The 13,516-nt window shown below is 43.2% G+C and overlaps 1 protein-coding gene across 3 annotated transcripts in view; it reads right to left on the bottom strand.

Moving 5' to 3' along the window:
* G3BP2 (G3BP stress granule assembly factor 2) overlaps positions 1–13,516 on the bottom strand; it is an 85,366-nt gene that overhangs the window by 27,638 nt on the left and 44,212 nt on the right. Inside the window, exon 1 of one of the 3 annotated variants that reach the window (XM_066385377.1) lies at positions 194–423. The exons of 1 other annotated variant lie outside the window; for it this stretch is intronic. The gene's annotated coding sequence lies outside the window, so the exon portion shown is untranslated. Of the gene's footprint in view, positions 1–193; positions 424–13,516 lie in introns of those variants that run through there. One more of the 3 variants, XM_066385380.1, reaches the window with a different exon arrangement.

The following is a 13,516-nucleotide window of genomic DNA, read 5'->3' on the forward strand; positions in this document are numbered from 1 at the left end:
CCTGAGCGGCAGCGCTCGGCTCCTCACCGCGCACACGGCAGCGCAGGCAGCGGCAGGCAGGAACAATGTCCCCCTGCCACCAGCCCTCCGGCGCCGGGGCGCACGCTCTGGACGGCCGCCTCGAGCCGCCGCGCGAAGGGCACGTCCCCTTCCGACCACCACTCCGACCTCCCTCCCCGGCCCCCTCGCACACCTCCAGCCAGCAGCGGCGGCGGGTCCGTCGCGCGGAGGTCAGCAGGACAGTCTCAAAGAACCGGCTGCAGCGGTTCTCCTCGCTCGCCGTCCCGCCCTCGGACAAACGTCAATCCTCGGAAGCTCGAGACCCGCGAGCTCGCTCCTCGCCGCCAGCACTTCCCCGGCGACAGGCGCTGCCGCAAGCCACCAGGAACACGGACGTCCCGCCCCCTTTGCCACCGCCCCCTCTTATTGTTTTACCCCTGCCGAAAGGGCTGGGGAACCCCCAGCACGGCCCCAGCCAATCACGCCATCTCCTTCGCGAGCTGGACCCAGCCTCCTCGCGTCCCTCTGCGGAGCACGCGCAGACTGCCGCCGCGCTCACGTCCTCTCGCGCCCGGAAAGCCGAAGAACCGGAACCGGCCTAAAGCCGGTACAGAGTCCGGTGATTTGACGTCACAAGGAGGATGGCTGCCTTTCTCCTGCCTGATGGCTCTGGCCTCGCCGCCCTTAGAGATCGCGCCAGAACAGGAGCCGGTTCCCTTGCAGCGCTCTTTTGCGCTGTTTTTGGAGACTATTTCTGGTCCTTTTTGATTAGTAATGTTAAGAGGGAGGGAATTTAGTTATTTTCTACTTGTCTGCAGGTTGTTTGCTGCTCCAGGTGAGCATACAATGCAGCTAGTGGTTTCAGCTGTTTGCACCCTAAACTCACTTATACTGTTTAGTAACCCATCCTAGGAAATGGAGGTTTGAAACTACACCGATATCAGATTCACCCTAACTGCTCTCAGCAATATATATTATATAAAATTTATATATATATAATTTTATGCCTACTGGATGCTAGACCCTGAGATATAGAAAAAATATGATGTGGCCTCTGCTGAGGTGAAAATATATTTCTTTGTGTGCCCGTTCGGATTTAGCTGTTGCTAAATACATACTAAGCATTTTACATACCAAGAGAGCTAAAAGGCTGAAATCCCAGGAGATATCAGAATTACAGCCCTGTCCTAGATCTAGGCAGATTTGGCCCCCGGGGAAAACATTAGATACCGACTCTCCTGACCTTGACTCGTGGAAAAAGCCAAATCTCCTTATGGTCAAGGAAGCCACTTTGCACCTTAGTGCTGGCAGTTTCTCAGAGAGTATCATGACAGCAGAAGAATTTTGGAAGGCAGGGCGAGGGAATCATGGAAGAAATGAAAAGGGCAATTAGGAAATTTATGAAATGCCCATGTACCAAACATAATACCGGCATATGCATTCCATCAATTTTCTTCACAATCCTAGAGAGCAATTTTAGTATCTTTTACATGCGAAAACTGAGGTTTAAAGAGGCAATGCCACATATGAACCTCCAAAATCGACATAGTTTTTACCTTAGGTTGCTTAATCATTTTGTTATTTTATAGGCAGACCATTACTTCTATGAAATGAACTTTGACAAGTTTTTCCTTTAGGCATCATAATATGCAGACTGCTCTTCAATACTATGTACCAGACACTCCTCTGATTACATAACTGTTTAAGCCTCACAAGAATCCCATAAAGTAGTTAACTATTTTATGCCCATTTTACAGATGAGAAAATCAAGGCTTAAAGAAGTCAAGAAATTTGCCCAAGGTCACACAGCTACTACTTGATAGATCTGGGATTCAGACACTCTCAGTCTGCTTTCACACTCCACATCCTTAACCACAAGCTATAGAATACTTTCATTGTATTAATTGCCACAACTTATCTCCTTTACTGCTGAGTGACCTTCTGTGGTTTCCAGTTTTAGGCTTTTATGGACCATATTGTTAATTCTTCACCGTGTACCCTAGCGCACAGGATACCTTGGTTCTCAGAAATTAACATGCATCAGCACCATCTAGAGAAGGTTAAAATATATATTGTGGGGCTCTACTACCAGGGTCTCTAATTCAGCAAGTCGTATTGAGGCCTGAAAATCTGCACTTCTGACAAGTTTCCAAGTGCCTCTATTGTTGCTGCTGCTTTCCTAGCAGCAGTTAAACCACATTTTAAAAACCACTGATCTATTATATAGCAGAGACTGGCAAAGGTGTGCTGTGAAGGACCAGATAGTAAATATTTTAGGTTCTGAGGGCTACAAATGGTCTCTGTCACACATCTTACCCTCACCCTTCTTTCTATTCTTTTAAAAATGTAAGAAATAGTCTTAATTTAGCTCTAGAGCTATACAAAAGCAGCCTTCAGGCAACCCCTTCTCTAAGGTATAAGTAGACTTATTGGGAAGATTCAGCTATCTTCTATTTTGATAAAAAAACAAACAACCCTAAACTGTTTTCCTAAGTGTTGATTTTTTTACTCCCTAAATGTCTCTCAAGTCTGTGCCCTATAAATGCCTCTCCATACCTGTAGCCTTTACACAGACTCAGGCCTCTTTCTTCTTTCCAGAATGACTAACTACAGTAGCCTCATAACTAATGTCCCTGACCTTCAAGGATAATCTCCATGAAATAGCCCCTCCCATGGTAGACTATAAGGCATGGAGACCCATATGAATAGTATTCATTCAGTGGCTCAAGCCAAAAACCTTTTAAGTAATCTTTGACTCTTTTTCTCATACAGCCAATCACTAGTATATTTCTGTTCCCTCTACTTTCCTACATTTATTCTGGATTAAACACTTCTCATTACTGTTACTACTATTACTGAGTCCAGGCCACCATCACCTACTGCAGAAGCCTAGAAGGTCATGTTTCCACTCTTATTCTACTTTAGTCTGTTCTCAGCACCAGACTATAAATAAGACAACATTAAAACCTCCCAAAAGCAGCCCTGGCCAGTTGGCTCAGTGGTAGAGCATCGGCCCAGTGTGTGAATATCCCAGGTTTGCTTCCCAGTCAGGGCACACAGGAGAAGTACCCATCGCTTCTCTACTCCTCCGTTCTCTTGCTTCTCTCTCTCTTTTCTCCTCCTGCAGCCACGGCTCCACTGGAAAGAGTTAGCCCCGGATGCTGAGGAAGGCTCCATGCCCTCTGCTTCAGGTGCTAAAAAGAGTTCGGTTGCTGAGCAACAGAGCAATGCCCCAGCTCGGCAGAGCATGGCCCCCTAGTGGGCTTGCCGGGTGGATCCTGGTAGGGGCATATGCAAGAGTCTGTCTCTGCCTCCCCTCCTCCCACTGAATAATAATAATAATAATAAAAACCTCCCAAAGGAAACACACACACAAAATCCCAAGTCCTTACCATGGCCTATCAAGGCCTACTGGATCTAGACCTTACCTATTACTTTCACCACTTTTCTTACCACTTTTTCACTTATATATCTCAGCTCTTCCTTTGACACTCCAGTCATATTCCCACCCCCAAGTGGGCCTTGGATGTGAACCTCTATTAAAAGTCTGTGAAAAATCGGCCCTGGCCGGTTGGCTCAGCGGTACAGCGTCGGCCTGGCGTGCGGGGGACCCGGGTTTGATTCCCGGCCAGGGCACACAGGAGAAGCGCCCATTTGCTTCTCCACCCCCACCCCCCTCCTTCCTCTCTGTCTCTCTCTTCCCCTCCCGCAGCAAAGGCTCCATTGGAGCAAAGATGGCCCGGGCGCTGGGGATGGCTCCTTAGCCTCTGCCCCAGGTGCTAGAGTGGCTCTGGTCGTGGCAGAGCGACGCCCCGGAGGGGCAGAGCATCGCCCCCTGGTGGGCAGAGCATCGCCCCTGGTGGGCGTGCCAGGTGGATCCCGGTCAGGCGCATGCAGGAGGAGTCTGTCTGACTGTCTCTCCCTGTTTCCAGCTTCAGAAAAATACACACACAAAAAAAAGTCTGTGAAAAATCAAAGTAAACTGTATCTACTGATTTCCCCAAGTACTCATACTGAAGCAGCTCAATCATTCTAAAGGTAAGTTAGGTATGATTTTCCCTCGCACAAACCACACTTCTTAGAATTTCAATTAATCTATTACTACTTAAGTAGTCAACTAACTTGTCTGAATTTTATTTTGTGGTTGTTTTATATTCTCTATATATTATACAGTTCCTAGGTTCTCTTCTAGTTTTTATATATATATAAGTAGAAGTCAAACAGTAATAATCTATGGGTTTGTCTAGCAGAGTATCTACTTAATAATAGCTTATAGGATACTTTAATTAAAACTCCTAGATTCATTCATTCAGTAGCCACCATTGAGTATCAATACATCAAGCAGCCTCAGGATGAGGGGAAAAAAAACTGAAACATGTCTTCAGGAAATTGGGAGAGTGAGGGATAAAGAGAGCAAGAGGGAAAAGAGAGAAAATCAAAAAGACAGGGAGAACAAAACAAAATAAAAACCCAACCAAATGGGAGAAGATATTTGTAAAAAATACCTTGGATAAGGAACTAATATCCAAAATTTATAAAGAACTGAGACAACTCGACAACAAAATAAATCTGATTAAAAAATGGGCAGTGGACCTGAATAGATACTTTTCCAAGGAAAACATACATATGGCCAATAGACATGAAAAAATGCTCAACATCACTAGCTACAAGGGAAATGCAAATCAAAACCACAATAGGGCAAATAACAAAACAAATGTTGGAGAAGATGTGGGGAAAAGGGAATCTTCTTACATGGCTGATGGCAATGTAAATTCATGCAGCCACTATGGAAAGCATTATGGAGTGTCCTCAAAAAATTAAAAAATAGAGCTGCCATATGACCCAGCAATTGCTTTCCTGGGTATCTACCTGAAAATTTTGAAAACACTTAATTGATAAAGATATATGTATCCATATGTTCATTATAGCATAATTTACAATAGCCAAAACATGGAAACAACACAAGTGTCCTTCCATGATTGGATAAAGGCAAAGTTATACATATATACAATGTAATACTACTCAGACAAAAAAGATAAAGTATTGCTATTTGTGACAACATGGATGGATCTTGAGACTATTATGTTAAGTGAAATAAGTAAGAAAAGAACAAGGCCCTAGCCTAGCTGGTTGGTTCAGCGGTAGAGCCTCAGCTTGCTTGGCATGTGGAAGTTCCGGGTTCGATTCCCAGCCAGGGCACACAGGAAAAGCGCTCATCTGCTTCTCCACTCCTCCCCCTCTTCTTTCTCGCTATCTCTTCCCCTCCCACAGCCAATGCTCCACTGGAACCAAGTTGGCCTGGGTGCTGAGGACAGCTCCATGGCCTCCACCTCAGGTGCTAGAATGGCTCTGGTTGGTTGTAATGGAGCAACACCCCAGATGGACAAAGCATGCCCCTGGTGGGCATGCTGGGTGGATCCAGGTCGGGCTCATGCAGGAGTTTGTCTCTCTGTCTCCCAGCTTCTCACTTAAAAAAAAAAAAAAACTAAATAAATAAATAAATAAAAAGAAAAAGTAAAGGACAAGAACCATATGATTTTACTCATGTCTGGGATAAAAACCCAACCAAACAAACAAAAAACTCACACACACAACAGAATCGTGGAAACCAGAGGGGAAAGGTGCAGAGGCGAATGAAGAGGGTCAAGTGAGTCAAAAACAAGAGAACAGGACACACAATAGAAGGATACAGATGCTGTATTATAAAGTTGTACACCTGAAATTTATACAATATTATTAACTAATGTTACCCTAATAAATTTAATTTTTTAAAAAAGAGGGAGACGAGGTCACTGGCTTGAGTGCAGGCTCAACAGCTTGAGCACACGGTTGCCGGCTTGAATGTGGGATCATAGAGATAAACCCTCGGTCACTGCCTTGAGCCCAAATATTGCTGGCCTGAAGCCCAAGGATGCTGGTTTGAGCAAGGGGTCACTGGTTCGGCTGCAGCCCCCTTGTCAAGGCACATACGAGCAAGCAAGCAATGACAACTAAGGTGCCGCAATGACAAATTGATGATTCTCCTCTCTCTCCCTTCCTGTCTGCTCCTGTCTGTCCCTCTGTCTCAAAAAAAAAGAGGGAGAGTCAGAGAAAGATAGAAGGAAGACAATGACAATAGAGGACACTTATGCCAGGGATAAAGAATAGCACTTTGTTCTTCTTCATAAAACTGATTGAAAATTATTAAATTTTTAATTTAATACCTGATATTCCCCACTCACCCACATACACACACCCGCTGTAAGTTCCACAAGAAAAGAACTCATTTGTCTCTCTGATCCAGCACCTGATACTGGCACACTGAAAGTGCTCCCTAAGCTACTTGGTAAGTACTCCGTAACTTGGCTGCCTAACCATTATAAGTGCACAGAGGGAGGTTCTTGTGGGTTCTAGTATTTTTTATGTTTTTGCTGTCTTCTAGTACAACATATGATTTGTTTATTTGTGTGCTTTCTCAATAAAGAGTATTAGTTTGAATACTGCAACTTCCCCTTGCCTATAGCTTAGGTCATATCCCATAGGTTTTATTCACTATTTTTATAGTCTAAATATAATAGTTTGGAAGTGTAGTTTCGATTTCCTCTTTGATTCAGTTAGTGTTTAGAGTTGATTGAGAATGTCTAAATAGTTTGGATTTTTAAATTTAAACTTTTTATTTTTACTTGGACTCAAGCCAGCGACCTTGGGCTTTAAGCCAGCTGCCTTTGGGCTCAAGCCAGTGACCCCAGGATCATGTTGGTGTCGTGCTCAAGCTTGTGACCCCGTGTTTAAGCTGGCAAGCCTGTGCTCACACCAGAGACCTCAGGGTCTATGCAGCTTGTTTTGATCACATCTATTAAAGTGTTCAAGTAGAGTAGATTCTAAATCTACCAGAGCTTGAGAGAATCAAGTTTGCAAATGTTAAGGAGGTCACTTTTCTTTTCTGAATTTAGAGACAAAAATCTCATAAAAAAAATCAACACCCAAATAGGATATGAGATTACAAATGTAATTCATCCTGATTACTTATAAATTTTTATGAATTCTATCCAATGCTCACAAAGCTATGATGACTGTTCAAATCACCTCAGGCCAAGTGATCTAAGAGATACAGTAATCCTGGAAAGTGTAACAACTAAAGGTAATGTAAATAAAAGAGGATTCATCTGCCCTGAGTTGCCTGGAGTCCAAAAAATTACAACTTTGGAAAGAGGCAAAACTTCACCACTGTTTATCTTGCACTGTCCAGGGTAGACTAAATTTGGCAGACACAAATAGTCTAGCCATTACTGGGCTGCAGAGAGTATTGAATTCTTCAAGCCTTACAGTCTGGATATGAGATGCCATTAGGTTATTCAATTCTCTCCTCTTTGATTTAATGCTCACCAAGCCCTCTGACCCAGAGGAGGAGGTCCTGGTCAGCAGAAATTCTCTATATTGGAAAGGTATATCTCCCTCTGTAAAATGGCACCTGGAGGGTCACTAAACAGTCTCAGAAGAAGTAAGTTAGTGTCAACCAGTGTCCCTGAGCCACATTTCCTCATGTGGAGGTAAGGGGGTGGGGGAGGTAGAGAAGCCAGAGCTGAGGAGCAAATTCTCCACTTAAATATCAGAGTTCAAAATGCATGGAATCAAGTCTCATTTTCTTCACTAATTTTGTGACACTGGTTAGTTCACTTCTTTGACCTTTAACTTCCTCAGGGATCAAGAGCCAACTTTATGGATGCTGGGAGAATTATGTACAGTTTTTATCACAGTTTTTGGCATAACAAGTATACAGGTCTGATTGCTGTTACAGAACTGAGGCAGACCTTCAACATCAGGAGTGCTACAGAAAGTCAGGAACAGATGCTGGCCCAGATCTACGCTCCATCCTTCTACTCTCCATTCTCCTCTTGGGTCAAATATATACACACTCGGTATGACAGCACAGAGAAACCATGGCGTAAGTCTTTGTCTTAGTCAAATTCAGAAGGAAAAGCAAAAGGATATATAGTGCCTTTGAAAGCAAATTTGTTTCACTAGTCTCTTTCATCAACTAGGGTAAAAAACTATTAAGGGTTGTAAAAGACCAACCTAGTGCAAAATGTAAGGCACTTATCAGCAGACAGAAAACTCAGGAATAGTAGAACAGCCCTGGCTGGTTGGCTCAGTGGTAGAGCATCGGCCTGGCGTGCAGGAGTCCCAGGTTCGATTCCCAGCCAGGGCACACAGGAGAAGCGCCCATCTGCTTCTCCACCCCTCCCCCTCTCCTTCCTCTCTGTCTCTCTCTTCCCCTCCCACAGCCAAGGCTCCATTGGAGCAAAGTTGGCCCAGGCGCTGAAGATGGTTCTATGGCCTCCCCTCAGGCGCTAGAATGGCTCTGGTTGCAGCAGAGCAACACCCCAGATGGGCAGAGCATCGCCCCCTGGTGGGCATGCCGGGTGGATCCCGGTCGGGTGCATGCAGGAGTCTGTCTGACTGCCTCCCCGTTTCCAACTACAGAAAAATACAAAAGAAAGAAAGAAAGAAAGAAAAAAGAAATAGTAGAACAGTTGTGAAATTGCTGATTGGAAATAGACCATCATAAAAAAGTGAAAGCAGCCTGACTAGTGGTGGCAAGTGGATAAAGCGTCAACCTGGGATGCTGAAGACCAAGGTTCAAAGCCCCGAGGTTGCTGGCTTGAGCGCTGGCTCACCAGCTTGACAGCAGGGTCACAAATATGAGCGTGGGATTGTAGACATGACCCCATGATCTGTCTCTCACTCTCACTAAAATAAATAAACAAACAAATAAATAAGATTTTTAAAGTGAAAGCATTATGGTCAGTTTGGGAACAGAACACACAGCCAATGCCTCATGCAAAGTGTCAGCATCAGCCCTTACTTCCACCCCTATGTTTCCAGGTATAACCAATCTTTGTAGGTTCTTCTAGGCTAGCTAATTCTGGATTCTGGCTGCATGGCAGCAGAATATTTCACTGAGCTTTACTTCAGCAGGAAGCATATAAGAAATTTACAACTAAGGCAAGAATCTTCCTCAGAATCAAGATTCATACCACCCTTTTGATTAGATCATAAGACTGTATTTGTTTTTGTTTTTAATATCTTTACCCTTGTCCTTCCAGTTTGCTGCTGTGACTTGTTCCTTGTTGACTCACCCTCCCTAGCTGTAGAAACACATTGCCTGGCTCCTGGTAACTAGCCCCAAACTGACAGGTGCTCCCAGTTACATTTGCACACTAAATGGGCTTCGGAGATCCCAAGCCTAATCCCCAAATTATCAGACCCATGACCCCACATTACCCAAGTTCTTGGTGGTGACCTGAAAAAGGAAAGACATCTGAAAACTACTGACCAAACACCTTTTCTGCACAAAAAAAGCAGTCGCAGATAAAATGTGATCATATAGGGAATAATATTGCAAGCAGTACTTTTTTTTTTCTGCAATCAATCAAGGGTTGTAGAAAATCTGAAAAACTTTCAGCCCTTTAAGAAAAAGAGTAATATGACCCTGGCCAGTTAGCTCAGTCAGTTAGAGCATCATCCCAAAACACTAAGGTTGCGGGTTGGATTCCCGATCAGGGCACAAACCAATGAATGCACAACTAAGTGGAACAGCAAATGAATGCTTCTTCTCTTTTGTCCCCCTCTCGCTCCCAATTAAAAAGAAAAGTAACACGAGGGTTTCAGGGCTTTTCTATAAGCAGAGTTAGAAAACAACAACAAAAACACTAATAAGAATTGCTGAAGAGTTTCCAGCTTTAAGTAAATGCATTTCTTTAAATATTGCTCTAAACCAGAAGTTGTTAACCTGTTGTCTATGCACTTTTGGGGGTGGGGAGTGAAGATAGAAAATGTTTATGAAACCATGAATATTTTGTATATGTGTGTGTGTGTATATATATGCTTTTTTTGTTGAAAGGTCCATATTTCATTGCCTTCTAAAATGCATCTGTGTCCTGAAAGGTTAAGAACCAGTGATCTAACCACATTTTTCCTCAATGTATATATCATGGCAATAATGAGTTGTTTAGTAAAATAAAGGCTTTATAGTAAAAATGCTAGTTTTACTTGACCTGTGATGGCACAGTGGGTAGACGATCAACCTGGGTCACTGAGGTCCCAGGTTCAAAACCCTGAGGTCGCTAGCTTGAGCATGAGTTGAGCATGAGATCATCGACATGATCCCAAGATTGCTGGCTTGAGCCTAAGGGTCGCTGGCTTAAAGCCCAAGGTCACTGGCCCCCCTGGTCAAGGCACATATGAGAAAGCAATCAATGAACAACTAAGGTGCCACAACTACAAGTTGATGCTTTTCATTTCTCTCCATTCCTGTTTTTGTCTGGCGTGCGCGCTCTCTCTCTCTCTCACTAAAAATAATAATAATTAATAAATAAATAAAAATGCTATTTTCATTCAAAATTCATATTTAACTAAGCCTGACCAGTGGTGATGCAGTAGATAGAGCATTGACCTGGGACGCTGAAGTCCCAGGTTCAAAAGCCCCAGGTCCCTGGCTTGAGTACGGCTTCATCTGGCTTGAGCACAGGCTCACCAGCTTGAACAAGGGGTCACCAGCTTGAGCATGGGATCATCCACATGATCCCATGGTCGCTGGCTTGAGCCCAAAGTTGCTGGCTTGAGCAAGAGGCCACTGCCTCAGTCAGAGCCCCCTGGTCAAGGCACATATGAGAAGCAATCAGTAAACAACTAAAGTGCTGCAACTACGAGTTGATGCTTCTCATCTCTCTCCCTTCCTGTCTATCACTCTCTCTTGAAAAAGAAAATCATATTTAACTAAATTCTGTGCTAATCAATAACCATAACTATGGATGTTTACCGTAACTATGGATGCAGAACTCTTTCCTGGTTTCGATATTGTACTATGGTTATGGAGGATGCCAAATTGGGTGATATGGGGTACAGGTTACATAAGACCTCCCCATCTTTTTCTTTGCAATTTCCTATTACTTTATACTTATTTTTATTTCAAAGTAAACAATTTGAAAAGATTTTAAATCACAGGTTCTAGAATGTGGTAGTTTGGTTCTTTTTTTTTTTTTTTTTTTTTTGTATTTTCCGAAGTGAGAAGCAGGGTTGGGGGAGGCAGACAGACTCCCGCATATGCCCTACTGGGATCTACCTGGCATGCCCACCAGGGGGTGATGCTCGACCTATCAGAGGCATTGCTCTGCTGCAATCAGAGCCATTCTAGCACCTGAAGCGGAGGCCATGGAGCCATCCTCAGCTCCCGGGCCAATTTTGCTCCAATGGAGCCTTGGCTGCGGGAGGGGAAGAGAGAGAGAGAGAGATAAAGGAGAGGTGGAAGGGTGGAGAAGTAGATGGGCGCTTCTCCTGTGTGCCCTGGCTGGGAATCGAACCTGGGACTTCCACACACCCAGGCAAGGCTCTACCGCTGAGCCAATCAGCCAGAGCGGTAGTCTGGTTCTTAATCCCAGTTCTGCATTTAAAACTTGGAAGATGCTAGGCACATTATTAAGTTATCTGAGACAGTTTCCTCATCAACAAAAAGGTACAATTACAGTTCCTACCTTATAGAACTATCTTATACACAGTTCTTAGCACAGGGCCTGACCCATAAAGCATCATATAAATGTGATAGGTACATGGCTTTCAGACATGGTTCTGAAGAGGAAATAAATGGCTTCCTTCAAGGTAGTCTTGGAAACCCAACTCTATAAAGTGACAGTAAACATTATAAACAAGGACCTGCCCTTTGGAAATATGAAGAAAATCTAGTGTAACAGAGAACAAAAAAGGATTATTAATAGAGAAAGAAAGAGAAGTACAGTACACATACAAAAACAGCAAAAGCAGAGAACGAGACCATTTTTTTCAAATGAGTATTCCAGTCCATATTTTCTCAGTTCAACAGAGTGCTGAAGGACCCTTAAAGTTAGATGGAATCTTAATCTAAACTGCTTCTGTTTAGTAGTAGACAAAATAATGATGGTGTGCATTTATAACAAAGCTGCCATGTTTTCCATTAAGGATTATTAACTAAACCTACAGTTTGGAAATGGGCTAATATTAAGATGTTTAAAAGAAAAATAAAAGGATGGTCACATAATTAATAATTTTTATTAATAATTTGCTTTTTGAGAGTGTATATGCAAATGGGAAAGGCACATGCAAAGAAGAATTTTACTATCACTGTAACAAAATAGTTTAAAACAGATTTGCACAGGGCATATTGAGAACAGAGAGAAGGGGCAATTAATCAAACTAGAGGTTCAGAATTCCCGGAGGAGATGACATCTGAGCTGAGTCTTGCAGGTGAAGTAAGAATGAGCCAGTGAAGACAGTGCAATGGTTGGCAACAGTTGTCCCAGGCAGAAGAAACAGCAAGAGCCGAGGTGCAGCAGCGGTGACAAGCAGTGTGGTATGACCACAAGTTCAAAGCCGGGCCTATCTCAGAACGGGAGGGGCGAAGGTGGGTGTCAGGGTCAATGGCATTTACAGAAAAACTTTCTTCAAGCTTTCCCACTGCATATAAATCCTAGAAAAAATATTTGTGCAAGCACTTTCAACACAGAGCACCTATTTCTGGGATGAGCAAAGATGGCAAGACATATCGTATCTTGGAAAAGCTGGGCTTGATTTCCATGAACAAATTCTGCATCTCCTGTCTATTTTTTTCTGCAAAGTGAGAAAATATATTGCTTTTGTTGTCGTTGTTTTGTTTTATTTTGGATTTTACAGAGAGGGAGTGGGACGTGAAATATCAGTTCATAGTTGCTTCACTTTAGTTGTTCATTGATTGCTTGTTGTATGTGCCTTGACCAGGCAATGCAGGGTTTCAAATGTGGGATCTTAAGGGAAGCTCAGAAGAAGATGGAACTGTTTTAGAAACCTGTAGAAGTGATTGGTTTCCACCTGACTGCTTAGGGATCCTTTTTGGAGCTTTCTGGTCTGAAGATGAAACATCATTGCTAATTTTATGGAGACAAGGAAGAAGTACCTAGTGAAGGAAACATATTTACTGGTAATTTTATTTGCTGTTTTAAACTTCTCCGAACCTCTGTTTTCAATGACTCTAATCTGGTTAGCTTCAAACCAAGACACTGACCTCATACCCCAGCTGTTCAAAGAGCCTTACGTTAGGGAAAGAGCACAGTACAACACCTGCACCCCTCCTCAAGCCACCTGAATATTCAAATACATTAGGAAAGGCCTCGTTCATGAAGACCTTCCTTATGCTCTGTTCTGAAAAGCAAACCTTTGTTGGTTGATGAAAAGAAATTCCAGAGAACAAATGTCTATGCAAAGTACTCTGATATGTGTAGCAAGCATTCCACTAGCTTCTTTTGAGTTGAGTGTGCAGGGAAACAAGAAAGTACTAAGGAAACTAGGACTAAATCATGTAGCACTTTCTAACACTGTAAGTATAAAAACACTACTTCACCCTAGAAACATGTTTGGTCTTATACTTAATATTCCTAGGTAAAGAAAGAGGTTGGTCTGCAATATTGGATACCAGATGTGAATGAGAAAAAAATTTTAAATAGGAGGAAAAGGCATAAGCCGTTCCCAA

The sequence above is a fragment of the Saccopteryx leptura genome, chromosome 5, assembly GCF_036850995.1.
Source record: "Saccopteryx leptura isolate mSacLep1 chromosome 5, mSacLep1_pri_phased_curated, whole genome shotgun sequence".
Classification (NCBI taxonomy): Eukaryota; Metazoa; Chordata; class Mammalia; order Chiroptera; family Emballonuridae; genus Saccopteryx; species Saccopteryx leptura.